Source organism: Colossoma macropomum, unplaced genomic scaffold, assembly GCF_904425465.1.
Source record: "Colossoma macropomum unplaced genomic scaffold, Colossoma_macropomum, whole genome shotgun sequence".
NCBI classification, from domain to species: domain Eukaryota; kingdom Metazoa; phylum Chordata; class Actinopteri; order Characiformes; family Serrasalmidae; genus Colossoma; species Colossoma macropomum.
Genome location: NW_023494807.1, coordinates 25,051,452 through 25,067,391, shown reverse-complemented (window position 1 = coordinate 25,067,391; position 15,940 = coordinate 25,051,452). Strand labels below are relative to the sequence as shown.

Below are 15,940 nucleotides of genomic sequence, written 5' to 3'. Positions count from 1 at the left end.
TAACGTTTCATTCATAACTTAAGCTAAACACTCAGCTAAATTCTGTTGAAAGTGCAGATTATAAACTTATATACCACATTTATATAGAAGCGAGATATTATTATGATTTGAAATAGCTTAAAAGTTACTGTGGTGTATACAGTGTTGTTTCACAGGGAGAAAAAACATCCACACACACACACACACACACACACACACACACACACACACACACACACACATACGCGTAGGAGACAGTCCCACACTGATAAAACACATTCTTTTTCACAGCTTTGACACCAAGATTGGAATAATTGATAGAGATAATCAAGATATTATTATTCAGGCCAACTTTTTTTCTTCTTTCTGCTGGGTGGATGCTAGATATCATCACCTATCCCACCCTAATCTCAGATTTATTAGACTAATCTCTAGATTACACGCCTGAAGTTCAGCCTCTGGGACTTCTTTCATTCAGTGGAAAAGAGATTTACGCAGGATCAAGAGCACATCCCGACTTAACTGTGTTTCAACAAGTGTCCAACATGTTGTAGCACTGTGCAGTTAGTTGCTAATAACTGTAAACTGACAGAGGGAAAGTGCCTATTCATTTTATAGCCAGTGTATGAATAACAGGGAGGTTTGTGAAAAAAGGTTGTGGGCATTTTTAACAGGTACATGTACTAAATAAAATTTTAAACACTAAAATGTCTCCCCAGTCATGTCAGAAAGACACTATTTACATCTTTAACTGTTGGTACTGACTTAAGCTTGCCTCCCTATTTACAAGTTCTTATAAAGAGAAAATGTAAGGACACTTAATTATTGCTATTTCACAATATTTCACGCAATTTTTTCACAGTAGAACATTTCATTTGTGAAGTCAACTCACCTTAAGAATTAAAAATTACATTTAAAAATTAATACTTGAAGTATTGTGTCCATAAACAGTGCAAGTAAGTAATGCAACTAGTAGCTTGTAATTGTACAGTGATTTTTTTTTACAGTGTATCTAGATTTCTTCGTGAATAGTGACAAGCTTAGTTTTGAAATTGAAATGTGTTAACTGCCACATGTGTTCATTTGCCACCCTGTAGAAAGGAGGTTGTTTTTGTAGAGTGCTTGAGCACAATGCTATCTATCCACTGACGTTAGCTGGCAAATTCTACCATTGTTGTCCAATTTCTCATTTTTAGCTATGCCATTTTTGTATATTTTTAAGCTATGCTATCTAATAGCTAACTGGTTAGAATTAGCTACTTAGAATTTTACTACGAAAGAATTTCTGCAAAATGAAATGTGTAAGTTGTTAGCAAAATCATCTAGTGGTGATGATTTTGAGTGGTTTGGTGTGAAATGCTCCATTCTGGAAACTTTCGAGTCAGAACTGTTCACAGTGGTGGTGATAGGAACCAGATGTCTAACGGGTTTACCGCCTCTGAAAGCTCCGTTACAGCAAGTTATGCTGCTTTCAAGCGCAGGTAGGGGGTAGTTTTCTTTGATGTTCACCCCACATACGCATTCATATGGTCAGTGTGGCATGAGTGTAGTTTATTAGCTAGCTGGCATCTATCGGTTTTGGCCTGTTTTACCAGTGTTTTCAACTCATACGAAACAGAAATAAAATATGGGTTAATTGTACATGTTTAAAATCCACTTTGTCATAACCATTTACTGTATTTATACAGTTTATCTGATTGATTACTGTTGTTTGACTCCACCATTATGAAAATAGCATTAACATCACAACTTCGAAGGGCATTCTGGAGGGAAACTTATTTTTCCCCGATAAAACTGAGACCAGTTGAAAGCAGCATTATTACAAGTAACGGTTTTGAGTATACTGCCCGATTCCTTAGACACTGAGTGCGTTTACATGCACTCAATAATCTGATCATAATCGGATTTCTGCAGTTATCTGATTATTCAAATGGTCATGTAAACAGCATACTCCCATTTCTTGGATCGGAGTAAGGTCTAGAAATCTTAAGAAATCTGATAAAGAGAGCTGGATTTTAGCTCAGTAATCAGATTTCTCAGTGCATGTAAACTCTTACTCTGATTTCTTTCGGATTTCTCAGTCTACACATGTGCGAAAACAGACGGCAGTACCAGAAATAAGCGAGCTGCATGGCGCAAGATGGCAGCAAAACACTTTTGGAGCAAAACTGAAACTGACTACATGCTTGACGAAATGAAAGATTTGAGAAAATATTCTTCATGTTCTTGATGAAATATGTTCATATTTTCAGCTAAAGTGGCGCAAAGTTTTTAATAAAAAGTTTGAGTTTTACGTTACATTAACGTCACGACTTCTTCTCTGAGTTTATTGACTGGTTGCAAAGAGAAATCTGATTAATGTCTGACTTATGTAGACCATAGCTAAACATTGATTACTCAAGTGCATGTAACGTGTTGATCGGATTACTGACAAAATCAGACTTTCTGCAGTTATCAGATCATTAAGCGCATGTAAACGCACTCATTGTTTTACGATAGTTTTAAGAAGGTTTATTTTAGCTAAACCATAATTTTGAAATCTTTTCGTGGTGGAGGGGCACATGCAGAGCGTTTATCAACATTACATATAAAAACTCAGAACACATGCATAGGTTCACTGGAGGTTGTGGATGGTAAAAATGGCTATATTTATGTTGTATACATCACATCCCCTAGTTCCTATCACCACCACTGTAAAGAAATCTGAATCAGTAAGTTTTTCTAAAATAACCATTTCACATCAGACCACTCTAAATGACTCTCACGTCTGGCCACTGAATCATGCAGAAGAATCGGTGGAATTCCCCTTTAACATACATGGTGGCTAGTTCACCAGCTAAATAGCCAGTGTGATAGCTGGTTTGTAATACAGCAGGTTATGATTGCTGTAGTGTAATGTGTCAAAACAGCTCAGACATACAGATAAACAGTGAGTGAGTGAGTGAGGGAGAGAGAGAGAGAGAGAGAGAGAGAGAGGCATATCACATTTTCCCCCGTGCAGCTTATTAGCTAAGCACCAAATGATGTGAGTGTGTGCGAGATTGTACTATAAGGGTCATATGTTTCTCAGCCCCCTACTAGACCAGCTTAATTATTTTCCCACAGTCTGTGTGTGTGTGTCCTGTTCAAGACAACTCTCAACACACTTATCAGCCGACCAGCGTCATCTGTCCATTTCTTTTTTTTTCTTCCTTTTCTCTTCCCTACATAGTTTGGCAAGCTGCTTCGCACCAAAGTGATTCTGGAACATTAGAAACATGAAAGAGGGAGGAAGTGACAGAACGAGAGAGGGGGAGAGACTGGGGGTTAGAGGTAGGAAAAGAAGGTAAGTGACATGGAGAGAAAGACAAAATCTCTGTATAAACACTGTTTTTAACATGTTCTCACCAATTGGCCCCATCGTTTGAGCTGTCGTATTACAGTATTAGTTCAAGTGAAGCTTGTGAGATGACCTTTGGAGTTGAGAGGAATCGAGTCAACATGAATGTAGACTTTGGCAGCCAAACTTGCCTAAAAATCATTGTCATCTGACTCGGTTCCATTTTCAACCCCCCTTCCCCAGGCCCAAAAGTTTGTAGAAACCTGCTTATCCATGTTAGAACATTGCTGAGGATTTGATTGCATTCAGCCACAAAATCATTAGTGAGGTCAGGTACTGATGTTGGATGATTAGTTTTGGATTGCACGTTCCACTCCAACTCAGCTCAAAAGTGCAGAGAATGCAGTTCCACTGCTCCACAGCCCAATGCTTGCACATTACACGGCGTGGATGCTAGATTAGGTTGCAGTTTGTGTTGTTTCTGCTTATAAATGTGTATCATCAGTTTGAAGATTCAAGATTAAGAAATGTTTATAAATAGAAACAACAGAAATTGTGAATGTAATCTGTAGCATCCACATGCCTGCATAACATACCTTCACATAAAAGGGTAGTCAGAATTTGGCCTGTTGTCTTCCATGGCTGCCCCCAGTGTGTAGCTACTCAGTAAAGTTTTGTTGTATTTTTATAGTTCACAGAGAGTCATACAGTATCATAAGCTGCGCTAAGTCTGTGCAACCTTAATGAAGACCTTAATGGGCTTTGAGCAGGTTGAGAGACGTTTAAACACTAAACATGTATTGGCTGGGTTATTACAACTGGGCACTCAATATATTTTAATTTTTCATAACTATAACTTTATAACATATACCCAACAGCTTTATTGAACATCACATTTTATGTCCAAATCTTGCAGCTCTAGTCATATTAATAATTTATCAAGTCTGTGCAACTTAATGAAGACCTTAATGGGTCTTAAGCAGGTTGAAAGACGTTTTGGCAGAATTGGGTGACTGTTGACTTCTAGTGTTTCTTAGCAACATTAACCACATAGCTCCAGCGATAAACAAAAGAAGCAAAATTTAAACACTAAACATGTATTGGCTGGGTTACTACAACTGAGCATCTAATATATTTTAATTTTTCATAACTAGAACTTTCAGTTAGCAACATTCAAACTGCTTGATGAAGCAAATTTTAATGACTACTGATGTTACTTTGAAAGCAAGCTAAAGTAGCTAATTAGCTCAGGAAAGCTAGTGTAACCCTCCTCGCCTTGTCCTGCGAGTACCCACTTATGTAACATGCTATGCACTTCTGCGTTGTGAGGAAATATTAAAAATAGTCTTTGAATAGAGAGAGAGAGAGAGAGAGAGAGAGAGAGAGAGAGAGAGAGAGAGAGAGAGGGAGTGTGTGAAGAATGTGGCCTGTTTACTGTTTCTCACAAGCTGCCTGCCATCATCCCACATTGCTAATGGTGTATTGACATTTTGATGAATGGACATCTCATCACATTTTTCAAAACGTGCTGTAAAATTTCTGCGAAAACGTAGATTTATAACCAAACCACCAATAAAACACAATCCATCTCTGGCCAGTGCTACACATATATCTCTCTAATGGGGCAGCAATTTGCACAAAGCAGGATGAAAATCCTGTCACCACGCAATAATGCAGTGATGCTAATTTGCTTGGCCCGTATCCTTCAATTTAATAATAAGCAGCTTTGGAGAAGACTTGTCTTTTTGGAAGAAGCTCAAGCAGCAAACACGAGCGTCACACACTTGCAGTAAATCAAAGCAACAAATGCTAACCACACATTCGGACAAAATTGCTTTGACGTTAATGCTTTTGCACCAGCCAAAGTGACCAAGGCAAATCTCTAGACAAAATAATGACCTCAGGAGCTATGCTCAGCCAAGTTGCTTTTTTGAGAGGTTGATAAATGGGATGATTACATGATGTGGCTTAAATGGAATACTTTGCTCATAATTGCTAAAGTGGAGGTGCAAGTTAGCATGATCTTATTTTGTAACGCCTATATAGTTCTATTAGCTGTAATTTGCTGATAGCATTTCTGGATAAAAACATAATTTGAAATGGCGGTAAACTACAGCAGACATGCATTGTAATGTTACGTCTTTAGGTTGAACTTTTATTAATGAGGAATGAGAAGATACCAGACGTTCTTGGCATCAGTACGGATGAAAAACATGTACATATATTTCCTTATAGCCAAAATACATGAGCAATATATGCCAGTAAATGTAATGTCTGTCAGTATGGAAGAAATACTGTATATTGGGGCTAATTAAAATAATTGTTCACTATTAATCACATTTATTTTATCTGTTCAAATTTGAACTGAAAGATTTTTTCCTTTTTGAAAGCAGTGCTTTTTGTTACAGCAATATAAGTGGACAAAATAATCTTTCTACTGATGCCTAGTAAGAGCAACAAGTGGCTCCATGTTCCAGCTAATGAGTGTATATATCATATATATAATATACAGTCAGTGGTTCTACTCCTTGCTGTCGTTCATGCAGCTTGCGGATTCTTGTTACAGTGGAGGCTCTCGAGGGGAAACTGGAGCTTTTGTTAGTTTTCTGATTGTTGATTTACGAACTGGTGTCCTTCAAGCACTGTCCAGTGTAGTTTGTGTAGTCTGCTGAAGGTATTCCTTTAAAAGCCATTTAAAAGCTGTATTTAAATGAGAGGGCTACAATCGGGGATTAAATCATTGCAAAATAGCAAAAGCTTCTGCCTGCACTATTACGAATGGTTTGAAGGGTTAAACTAGGAAAAATGTGTTAAAAACCAGTGGCATTTAAGGTCCGCATGATAAATCATATTTTTATTATTATTGCAATATATGTTTCCATGATAAACACTTTGTTAAGGACAGAACAGACTAAATTACCTCACACCCTCCAAACCAAAGTGGCGTATTTAAATTGGTGGGAACATAGCATTAGAGGTCTTGCATGGGGCTTGAACACTGCTGTCCCTTGTGGAGAGCAAGTAACTTAACCATTTGGCTTAATGGCCACTGATAGAGCATGTAATGTCAGGGCCAGGATACCAAGTGCAGAAAATAGAATTAAAAAAACAAACCTGTAGGCTTATATGGAAAATATATAAATATACATTTATTTGGTTTTGTAGCCTGAAAAATTTTGTAGCCTGAAAAATTCTAACCATTTTCCTAAACTGGCATTCAGATGTCTTTTTTTTTATTATTATTTTCTGAAGCACACTTCATTGTTGTCTATGGAGCGACTCACATAGCGACTGAAAAGTACTCCTACAGCCTGTACAATGCTCTTTTAAACCATGCATTTAAGCTGAGAAACCGTCCACTTTTCTGCGGAGTGCTGTACGCCATCCATAGCTGGCTAACCAAGACTGAGAATGCTTTCTCTCTAATCACCAATGGATGAGAAGCTAGTTTTGGCTGTTTTTGAACTGTACAGCACTTAACACAAAGATTACTACAAACTGAACGTGAATAAAGAGTTTTCTATTTTCAGTCAGTTTTGAAATGTTTATTACTCGTCTTTGAAGTGCATCCTGCATCTTTTTTTGGCATGAGGCGCAGTGTGCCTGTGACATAAAAATACAAAAAAATGTGTGAACACTCTTACTGTACACAGAAATGTCCTTGCAGTCCTGATGTTTACCCAGTGAGCAGATCCAGGACATCCAATAAGAGGCACTCTATTTTAACAAGAATTTATCGCTTCATATCATCGTGATATCCAGCTTTATTGAACATCACATTTTATGTCCAAATCGTGCATTATCATTAATAATTTATCATGTTAACTTTCACAGGCCTAAAACATACACCAATGAGTTAAAACATTATGACCACTCACTCACAGGTGAAGTGAATAATGTTGATTATCTCAAAACACACATTAAAGTTTGGGATATATTAGACAATTAGTGAACAGTCAGAATGCAGGAGAAACGTGCAGTCGTGAAGATCTGAGCAACCATGGCAAGGGTGGACTCGTGATGGCCAGGCGACTGGGTCAGAGCATCTCGGAAATGGCAAGGCTCGCAGTTAGCAGTGGTGAGTACCCTCTGACAGTGGTACCTGGAGGGACAAACCAACAAACCACGTATTGACAGGGTGTTGGGCATCCAAGGCTCATCGATGTGCGTGGGAAACAGAGGCTGTCCTGTCTGGTCTGAATCAAAAGAAGTGCTGCTGTGGCACAAGTCACAGAAATTTTTAAAGACGATTACAGAGGGAGTGTGTCACAATGCAGTGCAAAACACCCTGCTGCGTTTGGGGCTGTGTAGCTGCAGACCGGTCAGAGTGCCCATACGAACCCCTGACTACTGTCGAAAGTGCCTACAGTGGGCATGCAAGTGTCAGAACTGGACACTGGAGCAATACAAGAACACAAGTTTGTGGAAGGAGTGTGATGCAGTGGACAGTGTGCCCGGACATTCACATGGAAGTCAGTTTGATATGTGCCACCTACTTGAACATCGTTGTGGACCAGGTACACCCGTTCCTGACAATGGTATTCCTCGATGGCAGTGGCCCATTTCATCAGGATAATATGCACTGCCACACTGCACACGTGGTTCAGAAATGGTTTGAGGAACATGATGAAGAGTTCAAGGTGCTGCCTTGGCTTCCACATTCCCCAGATCTCAATCTGATCGAGCATCTGTGGGATGTGCTGGAACAAGTTCGATCCATGGCGGCTCCACCTTGCAACTTACAGGACTTAAAGGGCACCTTCAGAGGTCTTGTATAGTCCGTACGTTGGTAAGTCAGAGCTGTTTTAGTGGCACACAAGGGCCAACAGCATATTAGGCTGGTGGTCATAATGTTTTGCTTCCTCAGCATATATTTCCTCACATTCAGAAAATATGTGCAGTACATATGTCTTAACATCAGTTCACAACTATGCTTGTCTTTGCTAAGCTTGCACTGCAAGTTGCTAAGCTAAACTTCTAGAGTTGGGTATTCGGAATGCTTTGAATCATGTTGTGAAGTGAACTGCTCAAATGGTGTAGAAACAAGCATGGTCATTTTCCACAATTTAATGTCCTAAATCTCTCGGTCTCTCTGTGTGCATGTGTTTTTTAAGTGAATTGTGCGTGTGATTCTAGACACAGAGGCTGACCTCTCTCAGTATTGATTATTTGCTGTCTCTGGCCTGTGGGGTGAGTTGCTCCCCTGAGCCTTGGCATCCTTAAACATGGCAGATCAATGATCCTCCAGCAGTCCTCACACCCACACACAACCAACACCCGCACACATGCATACGTACACACACATACCTACACGTCCATGGTTATAATAAGTAACAAACTGCACAAATGTAAACATATGTACATATCATAGCTACCATACCAATCCAATACAAAAACAGTATTAACATGCAAATACAAAGATTGTTCTACAGGATTGAACAGCGATGTGGGAAGGTGTTTAAAAGTGAGGGTGCTGTCATTTTTAGCAGTGCATACGTGACATGCACTTTTTTTTTCCATTTGAATGGTTTGGATAATTTTACATGAATTACAATGTATAATTGTCTGAATCACCAACCGCTGATCCCCACCCTGCTGTCTCTGCCCTCTTTTACTGGACGAATATTGCGCAAATGTGCTGAGCATTGACCAACTGGATTGTTAATACGAGGTGCAGAAACCGCTTGTGTTACACCTGTAGTCAAGCCACACTCACCTATCTAGCAGGAGATTATTACTATGGTGGATAAAATAGATGGAAGTGGGAGATAATTACATTGGTTGAAAAATGAAATTTTTAAAAACAATATACTGTACGCCCCCAAAGCGGTCAACAATTGGTTTGGGAAGTGATTCAAATGCAGTGTTAACAAGTACATGGCTATTTGAACATATTGCTGTTGAAAAAAAAAAAAAAGTAAACTTTTAACAATAACTACATCATTTGAGCACAGCAGCTCCCCTTTTTATTATATGAAAATTTATGAAATCCAAAATTATATAAAAAACTATCATGCTGAATATGTCAATGTTTCAAAATTGCTTGGATTAAATTGCTTACATTAAATTGTTTTAAAAGTAAAGAACTTTGCTTTTTTGCCTTCTCCTGTAAAGCTGACATTTGTTTACACGAGAAGTTTTTTTTTGGACAGCAAAAATATATATAAATAAAAATATATAAATACAAACTTTACTCTACAAAAAGCACACATAGGTCTTTGCTATGCTCAAAATATTTTAATAAGTTCCATTTTTTTGTTATTTTTCTGTTGTTATTTGTTGCAGTTGCAGTTAAACAATCCTGACGTCTGGGGATGCTGCAGCCCCCTCAGCACCCCTACTTCCCACGTCCCTGAGAATGATGATATAGGGAGGTGGATGGCTGGATGGAAGGATGGACAGATGGATGACAGAGAAAGGGCAAGGTGGGCGTTTGAGTGAGATGGAGAGAGGAAAGGAGGGTGGATAGAGGGAAGAAGACAGATGAGTGGAGTGAGAGATAGTGGGATGAGAGAAAGGTGACGAGAATGCTAAACAAGGTGCAAGAATGAGTAAATGAAGACAAGAAGAGAATCCCGCTCACTCTGACCTTTAGCTAAAAGCTAGAAAAACATACAGGACCAAAGCAGACCTGATGCAGGAAATAGAAATCCGTCCACCAACCTCTCCATCTATGCTGACTTCTTTAACATCCTTTCTGTTTGACCATCTGTCCATGTACACTATGTGTCCAGAAGTGTCCAGACAGCTCTTAGTGATTTCAGCTACTTCAAAATGCATCTATTACTGACACAGGTGTTCAGTTGTACATACAGCTTGTATAATCTCCATAGAATAACATTGCCTATTGAATGGAATGCTCTGGAGTAGCCGCACATAAGCCTAAAGTTGCCTTAAGCTCATAATCGACCTGTCCTTGTTCTGCCTATCAGTGATTTCAGGTGAATTGCTGGATGAGCAGGTGTCTGCTAAGGCTGGGAGGTATAACGGTAATACAGTAATACATATGATGTCCTAAAATGCCAGTATTCAAAAAAAGACAATATTATTTCAATGTTATGATGCATCAAATTCCTATTTCATGTCAGAACAGCTAAACACATTCCACCCATGTATATTTTAGAGGGGTCACTGAGTGGTGTTGTGGGAGGTGGGATAGGTGGCACTCATAGAAAGTGGGAAAAAAAAATCAAAGCCAGGAAAACCTCAGAAAAACTAAGCATGATAGTAGCAATGGCTAAGAGCTAAACATCACAAAAGACATTTGATTTCAGCTTTCACACTCACTTTGTGTTCTCAGATATCCTCTAAACATGTCAGTTTAACATCACCTAGCTGGAACCGAGTCCGAGCTGTGATGTTTGGCAAATTTGGCTAACTAAGCTAACATTATAGCCCCAAACACTACAGAAGAGGTTTGAGTTCAGCGTTCTGTCACTCCAGCACCAGTCACTTGACTTTTACTCGCTCAGACATTAGTTTTTTATCATTTGCACTTGTATCAGCAGAGTAGCAGTTAGTTAGAATCAAACCTGTACTGTAATGTGTGGCACTGTTTGTGTCTGTAGTATCATGCAGTTTGTAATTGATCTATCCATGCCCTGCCTATCAGTGTGTTCTTTCTTAGGATGGACAAGCTTTACAGAAAACATAGGCAAAGATAATGAAAAATTGTGGCATGCATTTTTCTAAAATACCTATATTTAACATAAATTATGGAAAATGGTATTTATGATATAACTTAAATTCATTTTGTATGTCGGTGAAAAGTCACGCTGTTATAATAGATCAGTTGTAGTTTTATGACATGCAGTCAAGCTAAAGTTAGCATGGTGGCTAATTTGTTATTTTCAAATAGCTACAACAAGATATTCCAGCTATGTAGCATAGCATTTTAAATGGAAACTCAACCTTATGTAGTGATTCTTACCAAAGAGTAAAATTACTCATTATGTTGAATAGAAATTGCGCTACTGTTCTGTAAAGTTTGTCCAACCTCAAAACACTTGCTACAAAAGAGCTCCTTTGTGGACAGGCCATGGATATGTCAGTTAAACGGTGATGTCCCTAAAAATGTGGGCACTATGCATAAATCTGCTTTGATTCCTGTGTGATTCACCCAACATAGATGCAAATGTGTTGGATGACATTGTGCTCTTTAACCTTATAGTCATTGTTTCTTCTGTTAACCAGTTAGCCAAATTATGCATTGTATCCCAGACATTTACAGCCATCTCTATCATCCTTCCATGATCTATCAGTCCATTCATCTCTTCTGAGTGTGTGCGAATGGCCTTGTGGTCAAAAGATCTGGTCATCTCAGGGGACAAAAGGAGGGGGGAGGAGAAAGAGAGAGAGGTTGAGGCTGTGTGTTCTGTTCTGAAAGAGCCCCTTCTCTCCTTGCTTCACAACAGCACTTGTACATTCCCCATTTAGCTTAGTTCAAGAGCTTTTTTTGTACTGGTACATCTGGAACATTCAAATCACTGCGTTACGTGAAACCACGGGTCTGGTGAAGAATCATGACCAGTGGTGAGAGATCTGTAAAAATGCAAAAAGGCAACGCTGTTTCATCAGCAAGACATTTAAACACCTCTTCAAAGGTTAGGAATCACTTGGCATATATATAGTTGTTATTTTATGTTACAAAACAAAAGTAAACATTTTATTTATATATCACTTTTCTAAGTCGGGGTAAGTCAGACAAGTGCTTCACAACAGTAAGATAAAGTAAATAAAATAATAAAACAATATAAAACAATATAAAACCAAAGACAGTACAGCTTCAACCACAAACAATACAGGGAACATTAGCCGTATACAATCTCAAAGACTTTGGCATACAGATATGTCTTAAGCCTTTTTCTCAACATCTCAGACATCTTAGACTCAGCAAGTCTAAGGTCTAAGAGCAGAGTATTCCAGAGTATAGGAGTATATGCTGAAAAAGCAGTCTCCCTTCCATTTTCGCTTTGTTCTAGGGACTACTAAAAGCCCTTGACTAGAGGACATCAGTGTCCTAACATTAGAATATGGCACTAATAGAGATATAGATATATTCTGGCCCATCACAATGCACAGCCTGATATGTTAAAACCAAAATTTCAAAATGTACACTAAAAGTAAGCCAATGCAAAGATGCCAAAATAGGTGTAATATGCTCCCTTCTTTTAGTCCTTGTAAGTACCCAAGCTGCTGCATTTTGGACAAGTTGCAGCCGTGTCATAGCTCATTGACTAAGACGTAAATAAGGCATTACAGTAATCACGACATGACGATATAAAAGCATGAATAATTTTCTCTGTATCCTGAAAGGAAAGCATTTTTTCTGATTTTAGCAACATTTCTCAATTGAGAGTAACAAACCTGTTCCAGCTTTGTTACATGCATTGAGAAATTTAGTTCTGAATCAGAAATGACGCCCTAATTTCTAGGATAAGGATTTATCCTTGTGGCCAGTGAACCAAGCTCCTTCTTTAGGTTGCTGGTGACATTTTAAGGGCCCAGAACCAGTACTTCTGTTTGTTCCTCATTTGACTTATGAAAATGACAAGCTATCCAATCCTTAATAGCTTGAATACATTCAGTAAGACTTTCTAATCTACTGAAATCATTCCTCATTCCTCTTTACAGAGAGATAAAGCTGTCTATCATAATATTTTATATTACAAACGAATATTTTATATTACAAACAAATTATACACAGAAGAAGAAATACACAGAAGCCTCTACAAATAAATAACTATTTTCAATACTCTTTGCCTTATTATAGCTTTCATTCTTTTCAGAAGGCTTGCTTTCAGTTTTTCAAAGAGATCTGCAGAGATATTTTTCCACACATGTAAAGTTTAGTCTTAGAAGTTGGTTGCATTTTCTGCTTCTCACGATCCAAGAAAATCCCAAACACATTCATTAATGTCAGTTGTTCTGAAAACACCAGCAGCTTCTTTTCTGACTTGCCCATGTTCTTATTTGTCTGGATACTTTATCTCAGTAAGAGCTTCTTGACAGCCACAGATTCTCTCAAGCTCAGTGTTGAGTTGTCTTCTCACAGAGGAAGGATGGACAGAAATATTGTGCCATAATGTTGTGAGGAGTATTTTAAAATCATTTCTAAGATTTACTCCAAGAGTTTGCAAGCAAGAGTCTGACTTGTGTTAAGGGGAAAGCGCTATGTGATGAACTGGACCATTGGTCTTTACCAGCATGCAAGAGAACCAGAAGCAGTACTTACATGTAAATGAATGTAAATTAAACTTGTTTCTGATTAATGAAAGTAAAATACATTTTTAGCTGTTTATCATGTCTGCAGCACAGAAGTTTTTTTTTTTTTATTTTAATTGAAAAGCTTTGCCAATGAAATGGGACAGTCTGCTGCAGCCGCACATGAGCCATGGTCACCATGCTTATTTCAAAGCATCAACTAGAGGGGTATAAAGCCCTTGAGTTCGAGTGACATTTGCAATCCAGAACTAATCATTCAACATCAGTACCTGAGTGATGTTCTTGAAGCCGAGTGCAGTCAAATCCCCACAGCAATGTTCTAACATCTAGTTTAAAGCCTTCTCAGAAGAATGGAGGCTGTCACTATAGCAAAGGGGGACAAACCCTCTATTAATACTCTTGATTTCAGAAGAAATGATGGATGAGCAGATGACCACAGACTTTTGGACATCTCACTACAACTCATACGTTATAGTGGGGACGCAGTCAAGACTACCTTTATCAAGTCAAAGACTATGACTAGTCAAGATCAAGTCAAGACTGAGTCTAAAGAGGGCAGGGACCAAGCTAAACATAAACAGTTAAAAAATAAATAAATGAATAAAAAGTGAACCCAATTATTTCAGACAATTATATCACCATAGCACAGTTGCTGTACTCTTGGGTGACTTGGGTGCAGCTGCAATTAGCTAAGGAGCTAACATAGCAGTTTGAATGTTGGCTAACTTGTCTGCCACAAATGGTAAAATCACAAAAATAAGACCATAACAGTCTGAGTCAAATCTCTTTTTATGTGTGTATTTATAGCCAGTGGGGAGGAACGTGAGAATATAACACAGAAAAAAGAAACGTTGGTTGAGCAGAGGTCTAAAAAAAAGTACCATTTTTTTTTACTGGTAGTTGTACTCAATCAAGACCAGAGACTAAATTTGGTGAGACTGATGGCCGAGACTGACACAAGTACATGTTCAAATATTATTGACTACAGCACCTAATCTGATATCCGCACAGGGTGTGCATGAACTGAAGTTAGCAGTCACGCTGTATGGCCCTTTTCACATCATGGTTTTACAACCATCAACAGAGTTTAAACACAGAGGGTTTATGGCCAGAGATACAACTGCCAGTAGATTCTTACAATATTAATGAAACCTTGAAACAGCTCAGAATCACCACATCCCCTCTCTGCTTCACTGAGAATGATAGAGAACTGCTGAAGAAATCACAAAATTATTGCTATCTGATTCCTTTTCATGCAGTCTAACACCACAGCCAAGTTTCTAACCAACATATTCTGGTTAGCAAACTTGCCAGAATGTAAGTACATGAAAATCATAGATCTATTAAATGGCTGCTTGTCAAAAAAAAGCTTTGTATTGGAGGAGTGCCCACTCATGCACAGTAGGACACATTGCAGTGACAGAACTACAAGCAGTAATAGGAAAACATATTGTCATTAGCCTGTTTTGGCAACCTCAGAAATATCTCTCTGAGGAGTATCAGGTGGTTGGAAGTTTTGTTTTGCAGCAGTCTCGTCAAGAATCATTAGCTATGCCTGAAATTATGCCATATACACAATTTAGCAAACTTTTTCAGAAGTCTGCCATTTCTTGGTGGCATCCAGATACATAGTGGAGAATAAGTGCACTCTTGCAGTGTACAAACTGTGTAGCCTAATGAACATGAAATACCATTTAACGTTAGTATTAGTATCCATTTACCTAAAATTAGTTACTACATGCTCCCTGTAATAGTGTGCTATTTCCAGTGGAGGGAATATTGATTAGGGGACGATTTTGGAAACAGCATGTGTTGACAATGTTCCAGGGGGAAGATTGCTATGTTAGCTCCTTAGCTAATCAAAGCTGCACCCAAGTCACCAAGAGTACAGTACCGTGCTATGGCGATATACACCGATCAGGCATAACATTATGACCACCTCCTTGTTTCTACGCTCATTGTCCATTTTATCAGCTCCACTTACTATATAGGTGCACTGTGTAGTTCTACAATTACAGACTGTAGTCCGTCTGTTTCTCTGCATACTTTGTTAGCCCCCTTTTACCCTGTCCTTCAGTGGTCAGGACCCCCATGGACCCTCACAGAGCAGGTACTACTTGGGTGGTGGATCATTCAATGATGTGCAAATCATTTAAACCCTATATTTAATTGAAAATAGTACAAAGACAACAAATCAAATGTTGAAACTGAGAAACGTTATTGTTTTTTGAAAAATATATGCCCATTTTGAATTTGATGCCAACAACATGTTCCAAAAAAGTTGGGACAGGGGCCTGTTTACCACTGTGTTTCATCACCTCTTCTTTTAACAACACACTGTAAGCATTTGGGAACTGAGGAGACCAATTGCTGTAGTTTTAAAAGTGAAATGTTTTCTCATTTTTGCTTAACATAGGA

At 38.5% G+C, this 15,940-nt stretch overlaps 1 long non-coding RNA gene across 1 annotated transcript in view; it reads left to right on the top strand.

Moving 5' to 3' along the window:
* The window catches only part of LOC118796835, a 41,030-nt gene that overhangs the window by 3,877 nt on the left and 21,213 nt on the right, over positions 1-15,940 (top strand). The window contains exons 4-5 of the long non-coding RNA XR_005005914.1: positions 3,191-3,304; positions 9,584-9,723. This is a non-coding gene — a long non-coding RNA (uncharacterized LOC118796835). The remainder of the gene's footprint in view (positions 1-3,190; positions 3,305-9,583; positions 9,724-15,940) is intronic.